This window comes from Antennarius striatus, chromosome 5 (assembly GCF_040054535.1).
Source record: "Antennarius striatus isolate MH-2024 chromosome 5, ASM4005453v1, whole genome shotgun sequence".
In the NCBI taxonomy this organism is placed as follows: domain Eukaryota; kingdom Metazoa; phylum Chordata; class Actinopteri; order Lophiiformes; family Antennariidae; genus Antennarius; species Antennarius striatus.
Window position 1 is genome coordinate 21,468,355 of NC_090780.1, and position 26,599 is coordinate 21,494,953.

Here is a 26,599-nt window from a genome sequence, read left to right on the forward strand (position 1 = left end):
GATCATATTTAACCATAGATTACTGTATCTGCAACAGCCAACAAATTAAATCTGGAGAGTCTGGGGTTTTATTTGGATTCATACCAAAAAAATAAAAAAAATAAAAAAATCAACATCCTTAAATGAATTAGGACTGCTTAGTGTTGTTTGTGCAAGATACACTGATTACTCCAGAGCTTGTTAAATTTGATATGATCCAAAAATTTCAAATTTATTCACACAATGTTTCTCTGGAGGATGGCAAACTCTCCATTGTTGTTATCTGTTGTGCCACGCTGCCAGCGCTGGTGGATGACAACAGTGCACAGAGCATGCTTACAAGAGAACAAATTCCAATCAATACAAATCTAATGTAAGAGTGTGTCACGGTAAGGCAAAAATTAAGAATGAATTGCCTATAATGTTGCTCAACATGCTTTAGATCACATGAAAAACACCCAGTCAAACAAAATCAAATGTGATTTTTGAATACAGAGGGTGTGAGCATTATATGTCTGAGTGTTGTATGTTTTATCGCAGCATCATCAGAGGGTACATGATTAAAAAGTGTGCTTGTGAACAGTCCAGCTTTGCTGAATGGAGCCATGCCAGCTATGGTAGATGGAAACTGTTGCTAGGCCAGTGGTGGTTCTTCATTGAGAGAAAAATCTTCACTCCCCTGAGAGCCCTCGCATACATCTCTAACAGAAGGCTTTAATAATTTACACATCATCTTTTCTTTTTTTTTTTTTTAGACATGAGAAAAATCAAACTGCTTTCTTTATGTTGACAGCTGAAATGGGCAAAATGTCACGAGTTTGACATATGGTGATGTCAAGAGCTATTGATTTTCCAGCATCATGACTGACTTATATTACTCAGGAGGTGAAGTATGAGGGCAAAACATACTTGTGATGTTTCTAACCCAAGGGATTTTGCATGGATTTGAAGAAAATGAAGGGGGAAAATGATGTGAAATATGCCACACAAACTTTGTCCGCCTCTCTCCAAAACATGGCACAGTGGAACTAAATACCAGTAAATCCTGCCTTCCTTGTGGCCATCAATTTATTTTACAAGTGCCTGTAAGTGTGCATCACACTCCATGAAAAATGTGCCAGGCTCCTTCAGCAGTTTTCAATTCATCTATTCTCCACAATACAAATCAAAATAATTAAAATAAGATTGAATCGCTCTTTGCTCCTCAACACTTGTTGTGGGACATACAGCTATGACCAGACTGAAAATGGAGCAGGGGATTAATGATTTCCTGCTTCCATTAATCTTTATCAAGCTGTGGCAGACTTCTCACCCATCCCTAGAGAGTAGTAAATTGTAAACAGGAGAGCAGAGACGACAGTATTTCAGGTCCATTCACACGTCTGTTCATGGGAGCAGGGTGCATCAAATCACTGAAGTGTGAACTGTGTATTACAGCAGTCAGGGGTCTTCCTGGAACACAGGAATGATAAATAGATACCGGACAGGTTATTTGACTCGTTTGTTTGCACCAGCAATAGAATATAATTCCTTTTAATTTATATTGTTTGTGCATCATGACAATATAACACACACAGACACACACATGTAGAGAGGGGAAATGTTAACTTGAAATTAAGTGATGACATGATGAAAATCTTACCTTCAGTAATAGATATTTGATACTTGATATACCCCCCTGCCAAAGGAAATCCGCTGTATTAAAGTAGAAACATGAATTTGTATTTTGCATTTAAAAAAATGCCAGATGTAGCAAAACGCAAAAAAAAAAAAAATTCATACAAACAAACTGATATTTAGTTTTGTTTGCTTTACTTTGATAGAAGTTTTATGAATAATACAGTTTAAAAAAAATTCCGGCGATTATTTAATAGTTCATTCTTCACAAGGCTAAACCTAATATGACTCATAAACAGGAAGGAAATGAAACAAAAAGAAATCAAAAAAGAAAGAGTTTTAGATGTAGTGTTAGTTTAGTTCTGACGGCTTCTGACCATCCTGGAGTTTTGATTACTTCATTCCAAAACTAAGTGTTTATATTAAAAGAGCATGTCTTACTAAATGTAAAAAGATGAGAAACATGTGTCAACCCTCAAATTGAAAAGATATTCACTGCAAGAACTAAAAGCACAGCCTGATCATTTTTCTTATTTTAATGTAAGCATTAATTAACCAGGAAGTCCCTTGAGTTTAAATCTCTTTTTCAAGGGAGACATGAGCAAAATAGTTCACACGAGGATTAGCAAAATTGCACACAACTTGAATAATTAATTTCCCCCCCAAAACAAACAACATTTATTAAATGAGATCCTGATTAAAGTCTTTTTCTTTCCATTAGGGGCTTCGATTAGAACACAAAAATGCAGCACAGCTGCTGAGACAATTACTGAAAAGAATATTTAAAAGGGAACTCATCTTCTGCAAAATCGCAACCCTGACATCCATTTGGAAGGAAGTGAGACAATCACATTCGAATGAAGTAAAACTCCTGTGGTGTCTTTGTAGTGCCTTGTTGAAACCAAGTTTTAAATAAGGAAGGAAAGTGAAGGAAAGTGGTTACTTTTATTTAGTGCAAGGTGAACTGACTAAGGTGGAATTCACTGCAGCTCATTGACAATAACCTGTAGTCAAAGGTGGATTCCTTTCTGGATAAGCACTAGCATAGGTTTTAGTCCTACATTGGAATAAGTAGTGTTTCAGAGGGTTTCATCAGTGAACGTCCTGCAGGTTGCTCAGTGGATCATCCTTCCAGAATCACAGCTGACCTGAGCAGCGCCAGCTCCTTTGAGCGTATTAAAAACTGGAGGTATTTTGAAAAAAATGTGTAGAGTACCTCGTCTCCCAGCAAATAAATACAAAAAAAACAAAGTTATAGCATAAGATATACCTTCTACATATACGGAATTAATGTTACGTTGCTGGCAGCATGTGTTCTATCAACAGCACTTTGACCACTTTGACTTTTTCATGCCTTTCTTTTCAGGTCCTTTGTCTGTCATTATATCATATTACATTTATCCAGTTATGCAAAAGTAATTGTTAACAGACTAAGTGCATTCAGCTATGGACACGATACATGTTTTATCTCATGCTTGTCACTTCATGGAGGCATCACATAAAAAGAAGACTCCTCATTATTATAAAAAAAAAATGTAATGAAAAATGTAGCTCGAGTTATCAATGATGGACTTTGAATAGCACCTCCGCTTAATGGGAACTAAATCAAAACATGAATATGCACTATCTGTAGTGGCTAGCACCAAAAATAGGATCTATATGAGTGAATATAGATCCTATTTGCCTGCTGTGATGGTTTTTGTGCTGAATGTGGGCAGCAGAGGATGAAACAAAGTTGCTGCTTGTCAGTTTGCGTGAGAGCGGTTGTGAAGTTCAATCCCCGTCTCCTGACTCACTGCCAGCCAGGCTTCTGATGCAGTTTGAAGTCTTTATAGGAATTTCTTCACACACTCACGCTATAACTTAATTTTCAACAAGGTCACAGTCTTAATTTGCTGTTTGGGGCTGATGACTGCCATATCAGCTGGTTTACGTTTATCCAATAGCATCATGACACACCTTTGTGTTCTGCCTGACACCTTACCGCTGTCTTTTTAATTACGTGTCTCTCACTTTCAGTTCATTCCTGCTGCTGTTATGCATGGTCCCTACCTCTAAACTACCACCTAGTCACAGCAGATTTACCATTGGCGTCATTTTATTAACCTCTTTAGTCTCAGCAAAGTCATCAGCCACCAGTGCTTTTATTCCCATGGAGCTTAATTTACCCACAATCGCAAAAACTCTCCGAAGCGGACCAAAGATCTTTTGACAGACTAATTATTACATATATTCAGATGTAACTTTCTTTCCTGATTCTTCTTTAAGTTTTACTATTTCAAAAATAGACAATTGAATATAATGGAATATAATGTAATACCTTCTTCAAGATTTGCAACCCTCACTAGTCCCGTCAAGATACCATTGCTTGCATTTATTTATAAAAAAAAAGTAGAGCATCGGTCTGAAAAGGATTAGTTCCCCCATTTTACCATTCACTTGCTCATCTTTTTTTTTTTAACCTAGAATGTAAGAGGTGTTTTGTTCTGCCCTCAGTATGGGTGTGAGTCACCAAGAATTGTCTCCAGTGCAAAAAATAGTCTGGTACCATCAGCCAAAGGCAAAGCTCAATTATGAATTACTTTGTATGAGTCCTTTTCTGGCAGTTGTGCATTGTATTTCTTCACGATAAGACAATCTTTTTTGACACCGATCTCACCATTTTGTGCCTAGGAGTGATAACAATTGAACACAATGGGAGGCAAGAGACCACATTTTGGCTCATCCGTGCAATTTTCACACTTAGTAATGGAAGTTCTTTAGCGATTGTGGCTATTATTTCTGTCATTCTTTTTTATCCTACATCGTGTTTCTTAAAGGAAGCTAATGATGTGATAAGAGCCCAATTTTCTCCATTAATCGTGTTATCATAGGATTTAATCTTCAGCAGCAAGGGACATGTGTTCAGCTATTAGGCTGGTTAGGTGTACTGAATACAGTCCTTGCTTTTTTTAACTGATTGAGCTTAGAAATCTGAACATATATTTATACTAATTCGCCCAAACTGAAAAAATTTGAAAAGAATGTATATTTATGTCTGTGTGCACACGTATGTATTTATGCACATGTGCATATATAATGTTACACCACTACCTCTTCTTATATCAGATCGTGAAACAGTCACCTGTCCTGCATCCTTAGGCTTACAATAAACTGAACTGCAGTTTATTCTAATCCTCAGTAATTCTTCAGTATTTAGAAACACTGCATCTTCATTCAGTCTCTGTCAGCAGAGTTGAGGGATAATAATTTGGGGATACATCCCTATGAGCACATCCTGTCTAATTACAAATATTGTTGTCATTTTATCAAATTTTACTTTACAAACAACAATTTAAGCTTCTTTAAATACATTTTCTCATACTGCCTTTACACAATGTTGAAGGTCGTTAGGCGTGTTAAAGCTGTCTTATCTTTAAGCTTCCCCACTTTACTCCCTGGGTACTGTAGTTGCAGCCTGTGCATCTAAGGCATGGCTGAAAATAATAGCAAGTTTGCAGAATATTAAAAAAAAATCTATAAAATTTATTTATATATATATATATATATATATATATATATATATATATATATATATATATTAGTGCTGTCAGGCGATTAAAAAAAATTAATCTTATCAACTACAGGGTTTGTAATTAATCTAATTAATCACATCTTAATCTCATACCTGCTAAAGGCATCCAAATAAAGAATTTGAATTCTAGGACATTACAAAATTGTAGTACATGACTAATCAATAGAATGCACCAAGAAGAGAAGATTTGAAATTCACATTTTTATTGGTTAAGTGTGCTTTATAAGTGAAATTCAAAAGAATAAAGGTCAAGCACATCAGCAAACCAATTAGGCCAGGTGCATTTCTCAAAAATGCAATAGAAATACAGTTAAATAAAATAAAATTCAGAAATAAAATAAGGCTCAGTCTCAAATAGGCACATAAACAGACTGTCAATCAAACTGAATACTAAAGCTGACTCAATACAGCAATTCAAAATGAATAGTATAACATGCCTCTGAGTAAAGAAACGAAATAACAAGATGCCAACAGGCTTTTCCTTTAGAAGGGTAAGCTAACGTTCTAGTCTGACCTTCACATGTTTTGCATTTAAATGATACGTTAGGCTGCTTCGGTGATATGAAAAATCTTTTACAAAACGTAAAATACTAATACTAATAATAATGGATTACATTTATATAGCGCTTTTCTGGACACTCAAAGACGCTTTATATCGGATCCATTATTCATTCACTCCTCATTCATACTTGGTGATGGTTAGCTACGTGTGTAGCCACAGCTGCCCTGGGGCAGACTGACGGAGGCGTCTACAGCGCAGATTGGAAGCGTAGAATCACTGCGTTTTTGTTGATAGTCCCGTCTTTGTTCTTTTCATAAATACACTTTCCTCTCAAAGGTCGGAGTGGGCTTGCCTCGGTCTTCTATATCGCGTCCATCTCTGTTGTCAGTCACCCTGCTTTTGGCTAGTAGCGCAGGTAGGAAGTGACGTCACTACAGCCTACGGGTGCCTCAATGAGCCAAATTTTGAAATCCTTACGCATTGACTTGCCACTCACGATTAATTGCGTTAATTTTTATAGCGTGTTAATTTGTAATTAATGAATCTACTTAACGCGTTAAAGTGACAGCTCACACACACACACACACACACACACACACACACACACACACACACACACACACACACACACACACACACACACACACACACACACACACACACATATATCTCCTATATATACAGTATATATGTCATGATGCACATGGGTACATACTGTACATACTGTATTAAGTGTTATATCTCTCTTATCCCAATCAGATTAGGAGTTCAAGCTGTTATAACTACGTGCTATGCTTTTGATGCTGGCTTACTATAGCTTAAGCAACAAACTTGCTTTGACCTGTGGAAGACTCCAGTCATTTGCAGTGACTGTAGGGCAGTGTGACTTTGAGTGGCTACACCGGCCACTAGGCCAACTGGCAGGTAGCCCGTGCAATCATTTCATGTGTACTGAATTAAAAGATTGAGTAGGCTTAGGAAAAGTCCTGACCGAGACAGATACTGGACTTCATTCCATTTTTACATCTTGAGATAGAATTTAATTAGACATTTTTCAAAGACATTTTTTCCCCAGTATATTTTTCCTACCCTAGCTTAAATTTTTGAACATGGCTTTTACATACAAGGAATTTAGACTTGGATGGTTTATCCATCTTTGTTTGTGCCACATGTGGACTAGAAATACTTATTATGTTTGCCTAATTCCTCATTACGCCACATTGTATGATTGTTTTCCTCTCCTCTAGGAACCTCATATGAGAGTGAGGTCTGCATGTAGAGATAACCAGCTCCAGTTACATATTTCATGCATGGAAACTAAAGCTTTACTGTCTTCAGATCTCGCATGTGGAAATATTTGATAAGGAAGAACTGTTTCCTATTCATACTGCTGTATACTATATATAAATATACATATTCAATATTTTAAGCACTGCATCTCAACAAGTTTCCATTTATCATCCAGTCCACTGTATTTTTTATTCTGCTGAGCTGACTAGTCGACAAGCACAGGACACGGGCCTTAAAAGAAACCATCCATCATGCAAATCCTCTCTTGGGGCCAGCATGTCTCTGAGCACACTCTGCTTACTCAACATAATCAATAACCCACCAATGAGTGCCACATCCAGAGATGGCCATCTGACGGCTTTTTTATGAGTGTGTTATGGCAGCATCATGCTGACATTCCCTCGCTCTCTAGCATCAACATTCATTTTTAATCACGGTATCTGGCCTCACTGCTGCTCGTCAAGTGCCCCAGCCTGCTGTCAGAGTTTGGACGTGCAGGCAAGGATAAGAGCTCTTACTGCTGCTGTGTTGAAAATAGATGCACAAGTACAACTGCCCACCTCTTGTGGACCATCTGTGGAGTGCTAGTATTTTGTGACCATTACATAAGGCATTCACAACAGGCCCACTGCTCCATATGTTTTACTAACAACTCATTCAAGTAATTGAAATTCTGTCTCCAATTAACCGTATCCAGTGAAATATTACCCACTAATGTAATTATAAAAAGTTAAACAGCACATCGCACCATCAACATTTTGAGTTTTGGATTTGTGGGAAAGGAAAGACCTCATCTTATGAGCAGATGACCTTTGTTTTTATAATCCTAACAATAAAAGTGTGAATAACTTACAAATGGTTGAAAAATGATTGTTATTCAGTGGTTTCAAAACAGAAATCTACTTTTAATTTGATACATCTGCTATAATAATAATAACAACAATAATAATAATAATAATAAAAAAAATTATTATTATTATTATTGAAACAAAAGGAAGTTCTCTAATTGGACAAGTTAAAAACATGATAAATGTATATTATCGTGAAAAAATCTGTGTATCGTATTACTGATTACTGTTTTTATTTTCTTCTCATCACCGGTGATGAACAGGACTGATAAGGAAAATCAATCATAGCTGGAACTTTACAGCTCATACAGAATTAGTGGTAAATTGAGTCATTGTCAGTTATCAGTGAACCCTATCATTTCAAAACTACGTCCAACAATGTGAGTCACTGCTGAAGAGTCATTGTTTGAATACTAACTAGGTGTGTTCGTGTGTGTGTTGAAAAAATTATTTAGATTTGTACTTCACATAATCTCTCAAACCTACAACATCTGTTGCCAACAGTTATGCATATTTTTGAATCCATTAAGATTAGGGGAGCATTCTAGTGGGTCATTATGTCTGGTAATTATGCTGCAGACTTGTATATCAGCCTAAAAGTATGAATATACTTTATGAAACCTGCAGCCCCTCGATGGTCTCAATTTTCAGATGATAACAGTTCAGCCTTTAGAACTTTGTTACTCCAGACAGATGTCTCACATATCTGGTCTTCAGTAGGCAGACTTTCCTTTTGCCACCACATTACTGTGATATATGGGGGAGAGGAATCAGTATAACACCAAATACCAGTTTCTCTTACTGGCACTGCTCTCAGAACCACTCCCACTCTCTCTCACCTGCCACTGAGTTCTAATCGAACCCCACTGCCACACTTCCCACCTCCCCTCTTACCCTGGGAGACATACGGCTTCGCGTAGGAACTGATGAACCTCCTTTTAGGGCTTTGCCAACAGACAAACTGAAGCTGAAGCTCCAAGTGGAGCCTCCAGTACATCATCCAACTGTGTTCTCCCGTTAACCACACTGGCATCTCATTGGATTTGCACTCAAAAACATGTTACAGATGGTAATGTTATGTGGATTAATACATTTACTGCCAAGAAAAAAAACTGTGCTGCTCACTTGGTTCTAAACAAGCCGAGGCATGGGATAAGGTTCTAAACATAATGAACTGTTCACTTTTCCAAGCTAGTGTTGATGTTCCTGATCCTGGAGCTAATTCTCTGGTAATAATCGTCTAAGTGCGTGGAGATCTGCTCTTGGGTCCAGGATATATTATGTATTATTTTTACTGAGGCTTTCCTCAATTCAGAACCCATCAAAAGCTCAGAGCGGGAAATCTCCATGGAGGACTAGGGAACCTCCTGAGCTGCAAACAACAGAGGGTTACATTTATGGATGATGGACGTTTAAGTCTTAGTCAGTAAATCATCAGCTGTCATAACTTGGTTTTAGGTAATGCTTAAAACATTATCATGTATTAATAATTATTCCATATTCTATTATATACAGTACTTTCCAGCATATTCCAGCGGTGAAGTCTTTAGCGTCTCATTTGAGGAACCAAGTTCTGTTCAAACTACTAAATATGAACAAAAACCAAAAGCATATCTTTAATTTTGTCCCAAATTAGGCTTTTTCTTTCAATTTTCCCCCAAAAAGTAAAACATTTCACAAAAGAGTTTGACCGAATGAAAGAGTAAAAGAGGCCAACTAAATATAACTAAACTCCAACAGAACTCAGAACTGTAGCAAATGAATGGACACCACAGAACAAAACTGACTTCCCAGCAATCAAACAGATGAACTTAATTACTAGTTAAGCCAAACTAAAATTAACACAGAGGGGAAATATAATGGCCACTAACTGGCCAAAACTCAATGTAAATCCCCAGATCCCCCCATGACACAGTATGCTGAGGTTCAGTCCAATAAGGCTAGCAGCAGCCTCTGAGCACTCGGCCACGCCTTTACTGCACCAGGAAATAAAACTCCAGGTAACTCAAAAGAAAAAGGAAAGAAACAAATGTTAATACAAACATAATTCGAACTGTCAGTGGCCAGATGCAATACTGAAAAATATGAAAACTGAAATAGTGTATAAAATTATATATATATATATATATATATATATATATATATATATATATATATATATATATATATATATATATATATGTGTGTGTGTGTGTGTGTATATATATAGCATCTAATTTTGCGATCTATACACAAAATTAGATGTACAAAGCTCCCACCCCTTAAAAAATTAGTACTCATCTCCAAGCTAATGAAAACCTGAACCTCCACAATCTCTGCTCTGGCTATTTGCATAATAATTACAACATAGCAAAGACAGTGGGGGAGGACAGCAAAACAAACCCCTGCCAGCTGAATATGTGTTCAACGTACACTAAAATTATCTGTGGCATCTCCCAAACAGAGCCAGGATTACCCTTTTTTTTTTGTCCTGCTACTCATGCTAATGCTACGTACAAATTTCTGGAGGGATGGCCATGACTCTGCAGAGTTGAGTCCACTGCATATAGAAGTATTGCATAAAAATACATCAGCTTAACAGTAGCCAATGCTAAATGCTATGCCTATTCAACAATAATTTCTATGCTGATTGAAGATCAATACCATGAGTAGGCTAAATCATTTGCTACCAACTTCTGTACAAGTATGAAGGTACACAGAATGCATCCCCAAGAAAGAGAATGGTAAGCATTAAAACAATTTTGTGCTGAATGCAAATGAAAAATATATACATCAAATGTATGTACTTGTGCTTGGTTTCATTGTTGTGTACATTTTTAATGCCGTAGAGCAAAATAAATGTCGATGATGTGCTGTCAGGGCCATGTCTTTTTGATGAGATCGGTCTGACAAGAGAAATAAAAGCCATCTAAACATCTAAAGTATATGTCAGATGTTGAAAGAGTCAGGGATGGAAAATCAGATGAAGATGGATTTCCTCTAGGCTTACTGTTGCTGCTACTTACAGATCAATGTTGTGAAATCAGAGGTCACTCTTCATTCTACAGAGTCTCAGAAGATCAGGGTTCAATTTAGTCTTTCCACAGACAATATTCACTTTAAAAATCATGTGACATTTGCCTGTTCGGTGGTATAGATAATATGAACAGAAGACAGGATGGGAGAAGTGGATTGTCCAAAAACATACTGTATGTCACAGTAGAAAATTCACAATAAGGGTCAGTATCCAAACATAATTTACATCATGTCTGCAGCATCCAGTTTGTGATTCTTCATGCCCACCATTACTGACACAAACCTTTCTTAGATCAACTGACTTCATCCTTTTGCCACGGACTACGCCAGGTGGTGACGAACCCCACCTTGAACTGCAAAGGCGGAAACACTCCGGCTGAATCTTCCTTCGGATGCTGTGTTTATCGTGTTGTCTCCGTCGTCTCTGTTGGACTTAATGTTCCAGCTCCACTGACACCTCTTATCACGCAGTCTCACCTCTTATCTCCCACTGAAAACCCTTCTGTCAATCATCACAAAAACCAGTAGGAGGGTGCTCATCAACCACAATCACAGAAAAATCCCATCATTTCTCTAAATCTACGTTTTTCTCTCTTCTCCCAGATCGAAGCAAAGAAGACAAGTAGGTTTTCCAGTGGTTATTCTTACCGTAATTATAGGGGATTTGTCAATTTGGTTTGGTGACTCATCTAGTTTTATGGTTGGGGGAACATGCATAATGTTCCAACTTCATAAAATCCAGGATTCTCAAGATTTTATTTTCCCAACAACATAACAGATCCATGACGCGTTTGATGATGTTGATATCTCACGTAATTAAAAGCACTCATTCATAGTAATATACAGTATGTTCATGGAAGCAGTAACAGGACGACCAGATTTAGTCTATAGGGAAAGGATTAGCAGCCTTAATAAATTGCTTTCATTTAATTTAATGACAAACATTAGTTAAATCTGTGTAAAGATTTTTTTTATTAATGTTATTAAATTGATTTGCATTATTTATTTATTATTAATGGCTTTAGTATCCATACATTCTAATGTCCCCAGTTGTCTATAAATAAATGAATACAAAATGAGCTAGCAGAGCGCTCAATAGAATGCATAGGCTCAACAGTACCTTTTAATTACAATCTAATCTAAGCTCCAATAAGATATGTGAGTCATCACATAGTTCTTGCAAAGTTAAATTGATTGAAAAAGATATGAAAATATCAATGGAGTCCTTTTTCCTGTTTGGCACACGTCCCACTCGTCAGTGTGATGAAAATCTTTCAAGTATTTATGTTCAATCTCTAGATTGTACTATTGAAGACACAAACAAAAAATTTAGAATGTGCCGCAGAGCAATGAAATTTAAACTGACCAACACCAGTGGAGCAATTACCTTCCTGGTGGAGAAAATAGCAAGACAGAAAAAAGTGGCGGTTGTACCTCCGGGTTGTTACAGCTTAGAAAGATAAGATTACTGGCAAAAACCAGACTTCACCATGTTGACTGTCGCCGCCAACTTGATTCATTTTTCTATCTTGGAGTTGTCAGAAAAGTGTGTGTTGCATCCTTCAAATTACAAGGTGTGTAATATAACTCCATTGTCAGAGACTTATCAGGGTCTGGGTGTATCAGGGGTGGACAACAAGTCTGCAATTAGCTGCACAAACATAATTCACGGCATTAACCAGAGATTATATCAGAACAAAAGACACTTTGTGTTTTCTGTGCTGCTAATTAAAGTCTAGATGGAGACTGCTAGACATGTGTTTGAAATACATCATTGTCATTCCGAGGGAGTAGATGACTACCAGTTCTTCTTCCAGAGACTAGAAATTCTGTTTTACTGGGGCCTCAAGGACTCCGCTTTCAGCAAACAGAGAATCAAAGACCTGGAAAACATACATTTTTCAAGGGAGAAAAATCTTCAGAGAAGGATTGCCTTCAAAAAGGTGCCACACTGTAGATGATGAATTTGAACATCGTCTAATTCACTGTATTTTTCTCAGTGTCCATGGCCTTTCGTTATTGACAGATAGATTGGTCTCCCTGGGAGTTCTAGCTGCGCTGGTCAATAGAGTATTTTTACTGAAAGAATAAGTCCGACCACTCACCTGTCTCTGCTCACACAATTACTGTACTCAATTTTATGGTCCACAGCTCTTTTAATTGAACCTCACTGATCAAATCCATCTGATTTGCAGGATTTCCATTGGTGAACTTGTGAAAGCTGAGGTTTAGACGTTCCAGCAATGCATTGTAAAATAATCTGAGCTATGAATCATGTTTAAGCTACGTCTGGAACAATGTGGCAACAGCTCATCTAGCATGTCACTGCACAAAATTGAAGCACTCCCTATATCCAGTGATTATTACAGTAAATGTGGATGCTTAATGCAGATTAAACATATAAGATCTATGGAATGAAGTCTCTGAGCGGATGTGGACATCTAGGAATCTCAACACCCACAGATATTTCAACACATTCTTTAGAACTTCTCTGATTCCTGACATTGTCTGTTTACCCCCATCACTGGTTGAAAATCTGACATGGAATGTTAAGATTAATTTCACTTTACTATGATGTTCTCTGCATTGGAAATGTCAATCAGATGATAGGGTGAAAAATCCTCATAACCCTTTATTTAAAAGCTTTATTTAATTTTTTTCTTTTAGGATTTTGAGATTTCTGCATCTTAAGTTTGATATTTTTCCCTCAAAAAACCTGATGCAAACAACATGCATTCATCTGCATTTTGCATGAGAAAAAAACTGGATTTTGCAAAATTATATAAATGAAAGCTCCCCTATACAAATTTATGTTAATTGTCATTTTTTTGGACAAATTTATCAGAAAGTTCCATTAAAACCTTATTTTTCAAAAATGTGATTTTTCTGCTAATTCAGTTCACGGTTCAGGCTTGTAAGGGGTGAATTATCATTCTTAACTAATGGCTGCGAGAGCATTGTTTTACTTGACAACTCTATCTTTCCATCTATTTTTTTGTGTATAGCTGCTTATGTGCTTTGTGAGTCGTGGATCTGCTGGAGCCTGTGCCAGGTGGCTACAGGCGAGAGGCTGGGTACACTCTGGATGAGACGCCAGGTCATCGTCATTGTGCTTGAGAACTCCTGAATTTATAATTAAGTAACCTCAGAGTGGGCTCCAGGGTGCCACAGTGTATTTAGTGAGGTGAATAGGGAAACAGCATGAGCCGTGCAATCTGTGCCTGAGAATAGTCACAACACAAAACCACTTTAGCTTCTGATAACTTTTATTTATTTATGTAATTATTTATTTTAATTTTATATATTGATTATAATTCCCAAAGGGAAACTAGTAGCATACTCTAGTAATCAATCACATTCATATACAGTATATTAGTGTGTACAGGCCCTGAACACACACGCACGCACGCACGCACACACACACACACACACACACACACACACACACACACACACACACACACACACACACACACACACACACACACACACACACACACACACACACACACACACACACACACACACACACACACACACAAACACACAACTGAAGAACCAAATGATGAATCGCCACCCTCACTATTAATGAGCTTCACAAAAGCTTTCAGTGTAATTTACTTGCTGCTACCAAAAGTGACGTGTTGAGTGACGGGCACATTTACTCAGTGCATTCATGAAAAAACTGCATTAAAGAAATTTGTATTATTAATCACAAAACAAAACTGCCTCACTTCTTCTTTAAACCCTTGGTAATGTATTCAACTCAGCCTCAACTTCAATTAAAACAGATCATCCTTTTTGGTTATAGAGGGTGTTTTAAGGTTTCCTCTAAAAACATTACCTAAAATTGTATTTTCAAAGCCTCTCTGTTATTTCTAGGGCAATCTGGGATCTGTCAAAACAGCTTCTTTTTTTTTTTGTCTGGAGGAATTGTAGATTGTTTTCTAAATATACATATATTTTTGTAATAAAAGCTTCATGTGGTCCCTGATGCTGGTTGGGTAAGACGTATGTACAACAATAGAATCCTTCATTTAGTGCAAACATTCCTCTTTCTTTTTCTGTTTAGGGAATTGGTGTTAGATCATTGCTTTCAGCATGAAAGGAAAATAGGAAACACACATTAAAAAGTCTGTAGTGGGACATATAATTGTATTACCGAGCCCTCTGTATTGAGCAGCTGGCACATTGTTGATAAAGAAAACAGAGGGGAAATTTGTCACTGGAAGAACAAATCATATTAAAGCTGCATGCAGCGTTGACGGGCCGTCAACTCCGGCGGTTATTGTTGGTGTGAGTGTGCTGGGGCGTCAGCCTGTCAGGGCAGACACCCATCGGGTCGTGTGCCAGTATCTCTTTGTCCTGGTGATAAAATCACTTTGAATATGCATATATTATGGACACTGGTGGAAAGATTGTCATCTAATTTTTATGTCCTCTACTGAATTTGGCAGTACAGGGCATTCTATCTTCTTTGCTGTGTCCTATGAAAGGTCACACAAGTCATTCTTACATTAATCCAGCTGGTGGCGTTAACACTGTAATCGAATATTGTTTTATAGATGTTCAAAGGCAGAGCTTTAAACACATGAAGTTTGGACTAGGATGGCAGTACTGTAGTTAGTTTGTTTTATCAACTTCCTGTTTCATGGAAAAGTATTGTCAGCTGTTCACCATTCATAGTAAATCATCAAAAACATCTTCAAGTGCTATTTGGAGTACATAAAAGTATAAAATATGTTGTTTCCTCTTGCCATAGGGTGGCGCTGTGATCAGCGAATTTATGACATGTGACGTTAGCCTCTAATATCCTCGTATGATAATCAGGTGAATGCTCTCTGAGGAATATGGATGAGTCAAGTATGTTAAACCCTCCCCAAAAACCTTTCAACCCCTGTGCCATCATTAGCATTCGTTTCATATATGTTTCTCCCCTTTTCTTTCCGTTTTTTTCTACTGATTCTTTGATAGAACATAAGGTTCCATAATGTAGGTCACAAATATATCAAATAACTCGAATAACTTTTGATTTTTACAGAGATGCTACAAATTTCAACTGACTGACCGACCACACACAACTACGTGACTGTATCTGACTGATTCCACATATTGTATTGTCATTAGACCGATATAGTTATGTCAACGGGGCAGAGGTTCAGGATGTAAATCATTTGACTTCCTCTTACAGGAAGCTTGGGATTACTGAGATATAACTGGGTATTGTCGAGAGCATTCAAGTGTGGCGACCTGTATGTGTCAAAGGAATCCATTATACCACTTCTGTTGCGTCACTTCCATGATTTATTTCCTTGATTTATTGACTTATTGACATATTTGAGGGACCAAAAACATCAACAGGTTTCTAGCATATCATATAGAACGGATACGGTCAAAGTCCGACTGTTCATTTTTTAAACACTCCTGTGCTTTAATAGATAGGTTTAATTTAATTGGCACAACACAGTTAAATAGATGATGCATAAAAGTTGTATTTAATAAAAAGAGCAAATATCTGAAGCTGAGAAATTCTTGTTTTATCCATTGATCAACAAATTGACTGCAATTCTAAAAATTAAACTCCATGGCGACTACCTTCTTGAATGAAATGACTACTGAGGTAAAAAAAATCTCCTTCAATTTGTGATGTCATGTTCTTCAATATTTATTTCCTTATAAGAATATGAAATGAGCAAAAAAAAGAAAGAAAGATGACATAATCAACAAAAATCATCCATGATAAATTCTATATTGTTGTGCAAAACTGGCTGTCTCTACTTTTGTAAATGCACATTTTTGCAATTCATACTCCAGTAAAGTCAAATTACAAATCGCCTCAGGCGGACTGTTTATCCCTCTTAGAAAACACGAAACCTCAACATAAAAATAACAGAAGTAACTCAACGAGAAAATGAAAAAATCATCCTTTGGCAGGAATTTGATTAGGGGGCAAAGATGAACTTTTTCAGTGGCCAGAGACCAAATCTTGTTTGCTGTACAGAGGAGCAAGGCTGGTGGTAATTAGATTTTGGATCAGTACTGTTCCTTCAGGCATACAGAATATAGGTCGTCAACATTTTTTAGAAGCTGTTCCACAGTGTGAGGCTACTGTCATGACTCCCTTGTTAACTGTGACACACACATCCATAAAGTCCACTCTAATAAAGTCCATTCTACGGTACAGGAGCTGTCCTTGCAGTACTTAGTTGGAGTTTGATAATGCTGAAACCAGAATAGCTTCATGGCTTTATTATTCTGACGGATCCAAATGTGGAGAGACAATCCAGCTACTCATATGTAACACAGAAAATAACCCGTCGGTACCGGCTGCGACGGGCACACGGTTCCTGAAACCATCAGAGTAAAGCAAGATTGCAGCATCCAGATGTTCATGAAAATCTTCAGCTACCAAATAAAACCAGCAGCTGTGACTGCAGGGGGACATACAGAACGTTGGCTTAATCTCACCCAATTACCCTCACCAGGAAATCCATGAGGAAAATGCTGATGTGCAGTTAGATTGTTGTGGAAACTTTGTCACTACACGTGTGAAACTACGTCAGTGGGCCCAGACAGTTTAAGTGAACACCCTGTTGCTTTAGATATGTTCAAGTTCAGGGTGAGAGTATCTGTACAGTAGATGCCCTTGATTATGTAAATCCATCACACACCCCAGCCTCCACAGCACCGCACGATTTGTTGTCTCCCATGATGCCCTCATTGTGGTATGCTTGTTGCCAAGGTAACTGCTGTTTTCACAATGTGAATGTGTAGGATGCCAGGAGCGATGCCAGAATTTGGTTCAATATAGATAACCCAGGCTTTACATGCACATTGCAACAGACTTGTTAAAAAAAAAAAAGAAGAAGATATGAACTGCGAGAGGCTTTGGTTATTATAGGACCGTGTTTCCACGTCAGTTGCTCACTGAAGGAATTTCTTTCCCAAACTGATAGAATAGTGTGTTCTGATGGAGGGAGAGATGTGGTAAATAATGGATAAGGATCAGTGTGAAACTGTGGATTGTGTGTCCTTGGACAGCCCCAGGTGAAATTGCACCTCTTCTGAAATGCTGATGTTGCACAAGCACCATTGGGTCATAATATAATAAAAACGTTTCCTGACACATGTAAACTGAACCAGAAAAAGAGTGAAAGCATTTTTTTTTTTTGCATCCTAAGACTTTTAGAAATGATAAAGACTGGTGATTGGAGCATCATCGGCCAATCAGGGCTGAAGGAACACACCTGAACTCTGAAGGTTCACACATTACATCCCATCATAGTTTAACTGCTAAAAACTGATCATAAATTCATTTTTTATTGCTTTATTAAAGGACAGTTTGGCATTTCCGGGAATGCTTTTTTCACCTGTCGCCTGTAAGTCCGGTGGGAAAATCAATACCACTCTAAATCTGATTACAGATCTACATCCAGGAAATTATTATCTTTGCTTAGCATAATGTAAGACTCACGCAGGATGGTAGGAAGCACTAGGCTTTATTACACAACACAAAAAATATATATGAAATCCATACAACGCTCACAAAGCAAGGTCTTTTCTTCTCCTTTTGTCTTCACTTTTAATGTTTTAACAGTTTCTCCCTCCACAGCATCCATCCAAAACTGCAGTTCCTCTGTGACGGCACCGACCACTGACTGAAACACATTTACTGCAGTTCTGAGCACCGAATCAACAACGAAGCACACATCACACAGAAGGACGAATGATTCACTGAATAATTCAGCTCAATCAGGCCAGTTTAAACATTAATAGGTGAGTAGGAGTTCCTCTTTACACCTCCCCGGGGACACAGGGATGTTGAAGAGACACTCTAATTGCTAACTCTTGTCCAGTAGAAGTCTTTAATTAAAGGGAGTGGAGAGTGCTGGGGTATCGTTGGAGTTCAGCTCATCGAATTTTGGGCGACATGCTCTCTAAACCTGCTGAGGGTATATGAAGAGATGCTGCCTTTAGTCCAAGACATATAAACCAACTCAATACTGACCTTTGAATGTACTTTAAGTGTTATGTGACAGTTCACAAGGACTGTTATATGCTGGGAAAGGCCAGCCCAAATGTCACAGCTGCCTTAATGTTTGCAAATCTTCATTCCGTCATTGAGAGTATATCCTTCTAAGGGTTGCTCTGCTGTAGAGACACAGATCAAATTTCATGTATCAAAACTCAAAATCTTAGGGAAATAATGTATAATATTTTAGTTTGATTTTGAAATCACGATATACAGGTTATAGGACATTAGGTGGGTTTTATATGATTGGCGCTATTAGCCACATATCACATTCTTTTTGCACTCAACTGCAAGACTTGATTGTGAAAGTCCTTTTCTGTAGGAAAGAAATCTAAAAGTTGGATTTAAAATAACCCCAAAACATTTTATTATGTGAGAAGCAGTGTAGATACTTTTTAATTTTTTATTCACATCAGCGCCAGAACAAAGACTCTTCTTCGTGGCGCTTTTGATTGTCTACGCCCATCAAAACAATGGTGGCATAACGCCTCTCCAGTGTGTGATCATCTCTCAGCTCATTCAGTTTCTGTAAATTTCAATTGTGGCCTGTTGTTACCTCGTCTGCCAGCTCACAGGGAGAGCAACAATGGGCCGGAAAAATTATCACGCAGTACCGCCTTAAAAGAGCCCACTGGAGTCAGGCAGTGTGCATTCATGTGTTATTAGCTACAGCTAAAACGTCCTGATTGATAATCTGATTATTAGCGAATAATACATTTATGAAGATTTAACATTTACAAATCTCATGATATTTTCAACAGCAGTACTTTTTGCTGCGATGAAACATGACATTTGCTCACATCTATCATATGTAATCCATTACCATGACAAAGCTGAAATGGTATTTCATTGTAAGACAACCAAAAAGGGGTAAGAACTGCAGAAATGGGCTTCATCAAACATCATTACCAGAACAACACACCAGAATGTGTTGGTTTTTTTTTAATTAATGAAAGCTGTTTCTGAGGTGTTTAATAAAATATAACAGAACCACAGAAGTATCACAGCAGAAAATAATTACTGGGAAATGGGGACAAAATTTAATTCCCTGGTTTCTTGTACTGGTAGTAGTTTGAATTTATGTATATGATTCTGAAAAGATAAATTTTTTATGCGACTTTTATATGTTACATTACCATAGTCCCACTAGCAAATCAATCTGCATCTAGATTACAGATAGAATAACATCAGCAGCATGAAAATTAATAAGAAAATAAACCCAAAAGGCACTACAGAATAAGAGGTTGAACAGTTAAGCTTTTTAGTGAAATGTTGTTTTCCAAACTATTAACGTTATCGATGAGGTTTTAAATTCTAAGAGTAGCTTTTCATAATCAGTTTATGAATATTCTAAGGGTTCATAATGGGTCTATTGCTTTTAAGGTGTAAGGAGATATTTTAAACAAAGCATGCAATCTCGATTTATTTGAAGGAAGAATTTATTTGCTGCTTTATTACTGTTTATTATATTTAGATTCAAAACTTAAAAATGTGCAGATGCTTAAATGCTAAACACGTATGACTGAGTACAATTAAAGAATGTGCTGCTGCATTTCAATTTTGCACATTGTGTACAAGGTTGGTCTGCAGCCTAGTGCAAACATGAGTGGGGTGGTTTTATGTAACTGCGTGGACTTACCTGAGTAATCACGCTGTGGAGTCATTAAACCGACAGAAGTGCGATGAAGAGCCATCACACCAGCCCTTCCCTCTCCTGAAAACCATTAACACCACCATCGCCACCTCCACTTCACAGGCCTGCCTACCATCAGATCCTCTGCCCACCCACACGCAAACCCACCCCACACCTCCTAGCAATTTTGACCCTGTTGATGTCACCTGTCTCCATGGCAACATAGGATCAATTTTATGCAGCCTGGAACTGTTGCTGTGGAATTGATCATGTTGATCCCAGTGATCAGCATCAGCATCAACATCAGCATCACCATCATCCTCCCTTATTTTATGTGTGGGCATTAGAACACACTCATCTTTTGTTGTTTTGAAGTGGTCACTTTATTACACGGGTTCATCTGAGAGCCTCTCATGAATAGAGAAAGTCATTGCTAAAAACAAGGCTTCACAGGAGCTTAAGAGCTCTTGATTACATCTTCTCAAAAGGTACAATAGAAGGCTTTGAGGAAGGTTGTTCAAATGGGTATAAAAAGATTTAGTGGAGGGGGGGCCTCATTCTGAAAGTAGAACATAAAACACATTAGCGATCGTTAGCTATCAGTATAAACGCTGATCTTTGAAGCTTATTTTACCGTGATAAATCTAAATTGTTTTAAAAAGTTTTACCTTGTCAAATGTCTCCAAGGAGACAAAATGCTTTGTTTTCAATTCATTTTATGCATCTTGTATGAGGGTTTCTTCACCTGTAGGTATGACTTTCCAAGGCTAACTCTTTTCAGCGAATCTAAAAAGTTGACTGCACATTCATATTTTACCATTTTTGTCCTTAGGTGATAATAAGATTAATTCTCTCAGTCTCACTCTCATTGTCTGCGAGTTAAGTCAAGGCAAACGCTGAATTTAAGAAGAATAATCAGGGATTAGTGACAGGATGTGTCTAAAGCTCTTGTTAAATCTGTACAAAGTGATGGAAGTAAAGCAGCTCTTCTCCTCCAACTGTTTTATATTTTAGCGACAGCTGTGTGCCGTGACTTTTTCAAGGCCTTTTCTTTGTGGCCAGGTATCCAGGCAACCAGAAGAGATGATGGATCCTCTTGTTTCTTAGATCCAATGCAAAACTTTCTAAAAAAACAACTGAATGTTTTTACCGCTCATCAGAATGGAGAGAACAGAAAAGACTTAAAATAAAACAATAAAGACTATTTACAAATTTATATTTATGTGCAACAGCAAACTTTACAACAATGGTGAGTCTGAGGCTAGCTGTTATTTTCTTCAATACTAAGCTGAGCTGATTGTCCCACGCTTTCAGCTCAGATTCTATTGATCTCCTCATGCAACTCAGACGAGTGAATGCACAAAGTTATGTCCTTCATATGCATCAATAATCCCGGCTTTCCCTCCCTAAATTTAAACCATTTGTGTCGAACAATTTAACGTACACATCATTCAAACAGAGAGGAAATAGAAAAGCGCATTCACGATGACCACCTCCAGCTCTGTAAATCTTTGTGGTCTTATTAAAACGGTGCCGTTATCTGTGTCGAGAGGATTTGGAGGCTGATTACTCCATTGTTATTTCAGTTCACAGGCGGGACAATTGCTTCTCAGTCAGGCTTGGTTATCAGTTTGAAACACAAACCTGAAATAAATGGAGACACTGGGCACTGTTGGATGAATCATGCCATTTTGAATCTTGGATTAAGGGCACCATAAAATGTCGCCAAAATATTTCAGTAAAGGGATGTGGAAGGTTTTCAGCACAGGCACCATCCTTGGCTAAATATACCCTCGTCTAATAATGAAATTCTGAATGGATGCCTTCCAAAACAACCACTCCAGTGATCTGTTTCTGCAGTCATGTAATTTCTGACTCCACCGACTATTGTCTTTTCAGTCAGGATGCTATTAGCATACTCCACTGTGCATTTTCTGTGTAGAGCTTTGAGTAAGGCAAGCTCTACACAGGAGATTTGTGTTGTTCATATATTAATCTTTTCTTCATTCAGCTGTGTTTTTCCACCGCCTCCCATAACTATGGCAACAGGCTGCAAAGGCTCAAGGAGAGTCTCAGTCTATTATAAGAAATGAAGTAATATTAAAAAAAAAAGAAGAGTTTTCTAATATTTCTTACAGCAGATATCGTTGTGACATCTGTATGAAGGCAGTCTGTCTTCCCAGTCAATGGAGAGCCTCTCATCTTCATGGGAAAAAAAAAAAAATCTTACAATCTTCCCACAAGCAGACGTCAACGGCATCTCACCACCTACTAGCTGCTTGTAATGCAGACGCTGTGTGGGGTGCAGGAGGAGCAAGCCAGCTCGGGAGGCCAAATTCACATTTCAGTTTGGTATTACAATATATCTCATCTCCCTTTCTTCCCTCTCAGCTCAAGTGACCATCAAGCATCAGATGGCATCACTGATACGCTTTCACAGGAGTTTCTGTTTTTGGTTGTTGGTTATTAAGTACATGTCATGTATTTTCATTAAAAAAAAAAAGAAAACAGAGCTAAGAGGACTTAGCTCCTGGTAATGATAGCAGAATTTTTGGCACCTCATTGCTGTAGAGCTCAGCCTCGGTACGCCAGCCGTTGTGATTCCTCTGAGTCTTTTACTTTTATCACTGCATGTTCCTGCTGCATCAACTCAGCAAGGATTTTCATCTCCATAAGTGCAGGTCTACATGTTAAAGTAGTGTCTTTAACTGATGGTGGGCTTGTTGTCAGCAGCTGATGTCAATCGGTGGGCTGAATCGGTAAAATGAGCATCAGAGGAATGATGGGGAAAAAAATCCACGGTTATTTCTGCCACATGTGTTTTTTTTTACCATAGTAATGGTAGTGACAATCGGTTTGACCTTTTCAAGACAATTTGACAAAAAGCTCGCTGTCTGCAGCGTTTCGTATAGCAACATTGAGGCTGAACTTCTTGCTCTTCTCGTAATAAAGCACATTTAGGTTCCTGCAAATCCCTCACAAAAAAAAAATAAATTAAAATACATCTTTATGTACAGGCTTTGATTAAGGCAACAAAATGAGGTTTGCAGGTTTGCAGTATCTTAAAACGGCTCGTGTACAGCTGAAACCGCAGATATCCAAAAGCACAAACAAACTTCAAAGAACAGAGATTCACTTAGAAGGTGGTGCTGAGAGACGAACACACGAAACTTTTAAAAACATTTTTCTCTTTAGTTTCCTGGATTCAAGCTGCTGTTAAACATGAATGTTAGACGAGGAGGGGGGGGTCATCGTGGTTTAGCTACTTCATCACTGCCTGGTTGTGGGTGGGCTGGGTGTGCTTCGGTCCGGGGTCGCATGATTGGTTCCAATGACCGTAACAGGTATGTCAGACATCAGTACACCTGACCTCTGACCCCATTGACCCCTCTGTTCCACATTCTTATGCACTGTTAGAGGCAATAAAAATATAATTATAATTAGCAGAAAGAGTCAAAACCCAAAGACGAGGAGACAAAAACTGAGCAAAAAGATACAAATATTAACACAATTAAATGACTGCATGTACACACACACACACACACACACACACACACACACACACACACACACACACACACACACACACACACACACACACACACACACACACTGAATACAAAGCATCATCAGGTGACCACTCCGGGTGATTTGAATAGTGGGGGGTCTTCTGTATTATCTCCATAATAATGCATCCATGCTCTGAGGGTTCTGGTAACATTCAAGCAGCGCTGCAGATCAGAGCTCTCAGAGGTTGCGGGGGGTCCACTTGTTGAAGACGAGCTCCCGTTGAAGTGTTTATACCACAGAACACATCGTCGGAGGACGAATGCACGGAGGCTCAGACCTCACACCTGAACACATCGCCTCCTGCCGCTGCCATTTGCGTGTTTGTTCATCTTGGCAGGTTGCCGGCAGGGTTGAAAGTGACAGCATTGATGTCAACAACGGTGTGCGTCACATAGTTGAATCTTAAGCTTTAAGTAATTTTCTTGCAACAGGAAGTGCAGCCATGCAGACAGAAGATATTCCATACTGAAATTCTAAATTATAATGAAAGGTCAGAGAAGAGTGTGCAGCGTATGCAATGATGCAGGTTAGCGGTGCAGTGTGACTCAGAAATAATCATTACTGTCGGTTCAACTCGCTGTCATTTTGTCTCATCGATATTCATTTTATGGTAAAAATTTTACAATTTTTTTTGGCGTACAAACGTTCGATTAATGTTGCCATACTTCTCCAACATGGTCTCATATAAACGGGTTCTCGCTGTAAATGTTTTTAGATTGAAGAGTTTTTCTCCTCTCGCGATTATCTGGCTCATTTGAATTATGCCACTGTTTTACTCTGAGCTGAAACACTCATTCTTCTATTAGCTCTTTTTTTCCTCCATGGTAAAGCAAAAAATTGGACGTTGCACATGTGCTGGACATTAAAATTGAACGTTCAGCATCTCATTTTTTGGCTCTGCTTTTGTGTTGCATTGGCACTGCTTGAGCTTGCTTTTGTTTCCAGTGTGATTGATTAAAAAAAACAAAACGACAGTGCAGGATGCGACTTGCGCAGTGACCAAAAATACGTTTGGCGAGAGCAATTGGAGATTTTCTTTTTTCAGTGCCAAATCCAGCCATTGAACAACTGGAACGCCCGGGGGATAAACAGTTTGTGTGTCCAGAGGGTGTAAAGAAAAAACAATTCACGGGGTTATAATATCACCCCAACTGACCCACACATGAGCGATGGATGACGTTTCCCTTATGACAGTACTAACATTATCTACAAACTAAAATATAAATATCTGTTAAGTCTGGTTTCTCCATGTGAAGACTAGGAAGTAGCGAGACGACCTCTGGTGTGCAGCAATTTTTCAGCCAATTTTGACTTTTATTGTGAATATAAGGTCTAAGAATAACCACAACCACCACCAATGCTCTTGACAACAATCATTCCCCTCCTCCTCTATAAGAATGCGTGTTCGTGCGAGTGTGAGGATGTGCTTCTAGCCTGAAGGCGTGTTTCTGTAATGTTCCCAGCAGGGAACATTCAGAGGTCCGGCGGGTCTCCACGGGCGTTAGTGACTGGCACCAGTCACCCAGAGGCTCTCGCTAACCAAACCTTTGTATCTCCCACCGCTCTGCTGGGATGCCGCCCCTGCTCTCAGTGGTTGATCTTTTCACTGACGGCAGATATGAGGCCGGAACATTTGCCACTTAGCACATGCAGGAACAGCTGTCGGGTTAAATGGGATCCAGACGTAATTATATTCAGCATGGGAGCAGGAAATTTGATGGTCTCCTGATTGTACACTCATGTGAATAATTGAAATTCTTTTACAGTCAGTTAAAAGAGATGCTGCTTTATTGCGGCATGTCAGGAATTCCATGAAGGGCCAAGGCAGCCGGTTCTAATTTTAAATCTAAGAAAGATATTTTACATTTAGGATTTCATTGGACGTTACAAAACAGTCACACCTGATTGTTCCTCTGATTTACGCATCATTTATAAACGGGTAAATTATGAGTCTATTGATCTGAATTGGGTTATGACAAGTCCATTTTCTCTGCTAAGAAGTCTGTTTACTTCATAGGAACATGAAGTAAGCATGTTTCTATGAAGTAAACTAATGGTTTTAAGCATTTAATAACTCAATTGGACTTTTCATAATGAAACCTTGACACGATGACTGTGTTCTCCTCCATACTATCTCCATACTTTGGGCTCCTTGATACAACTTAAGTACAAACACAACTACATCAGCAACCGACGCTTCTCCTTAAAGTGACATATTTTACAAAGCAAGAAAGTCCCGACAGGAGAGGCTGATGAGATGGACTGTCTGTTCCTTAAAACAAACACACATCATGCATGTCTTCCAACCCCAGCTGCAGTTTTGTGTCCACAAACGTAACTTAGGGACCATATGTCATGTTAATTATGTTTTTGTGATGCTGACAGCCAGCCAGTCTCATGAAGGGAGTGACAAATTGCTGACTGTGCACCGTCCTCATGACTCACCCACAATCAGGAGAAACAAATACCAAAATTTTTCTCATTTGTGTCCGTTTGAGTAGTAGAAGCGACTTAAAATCGAATGACACATTGCATGTTT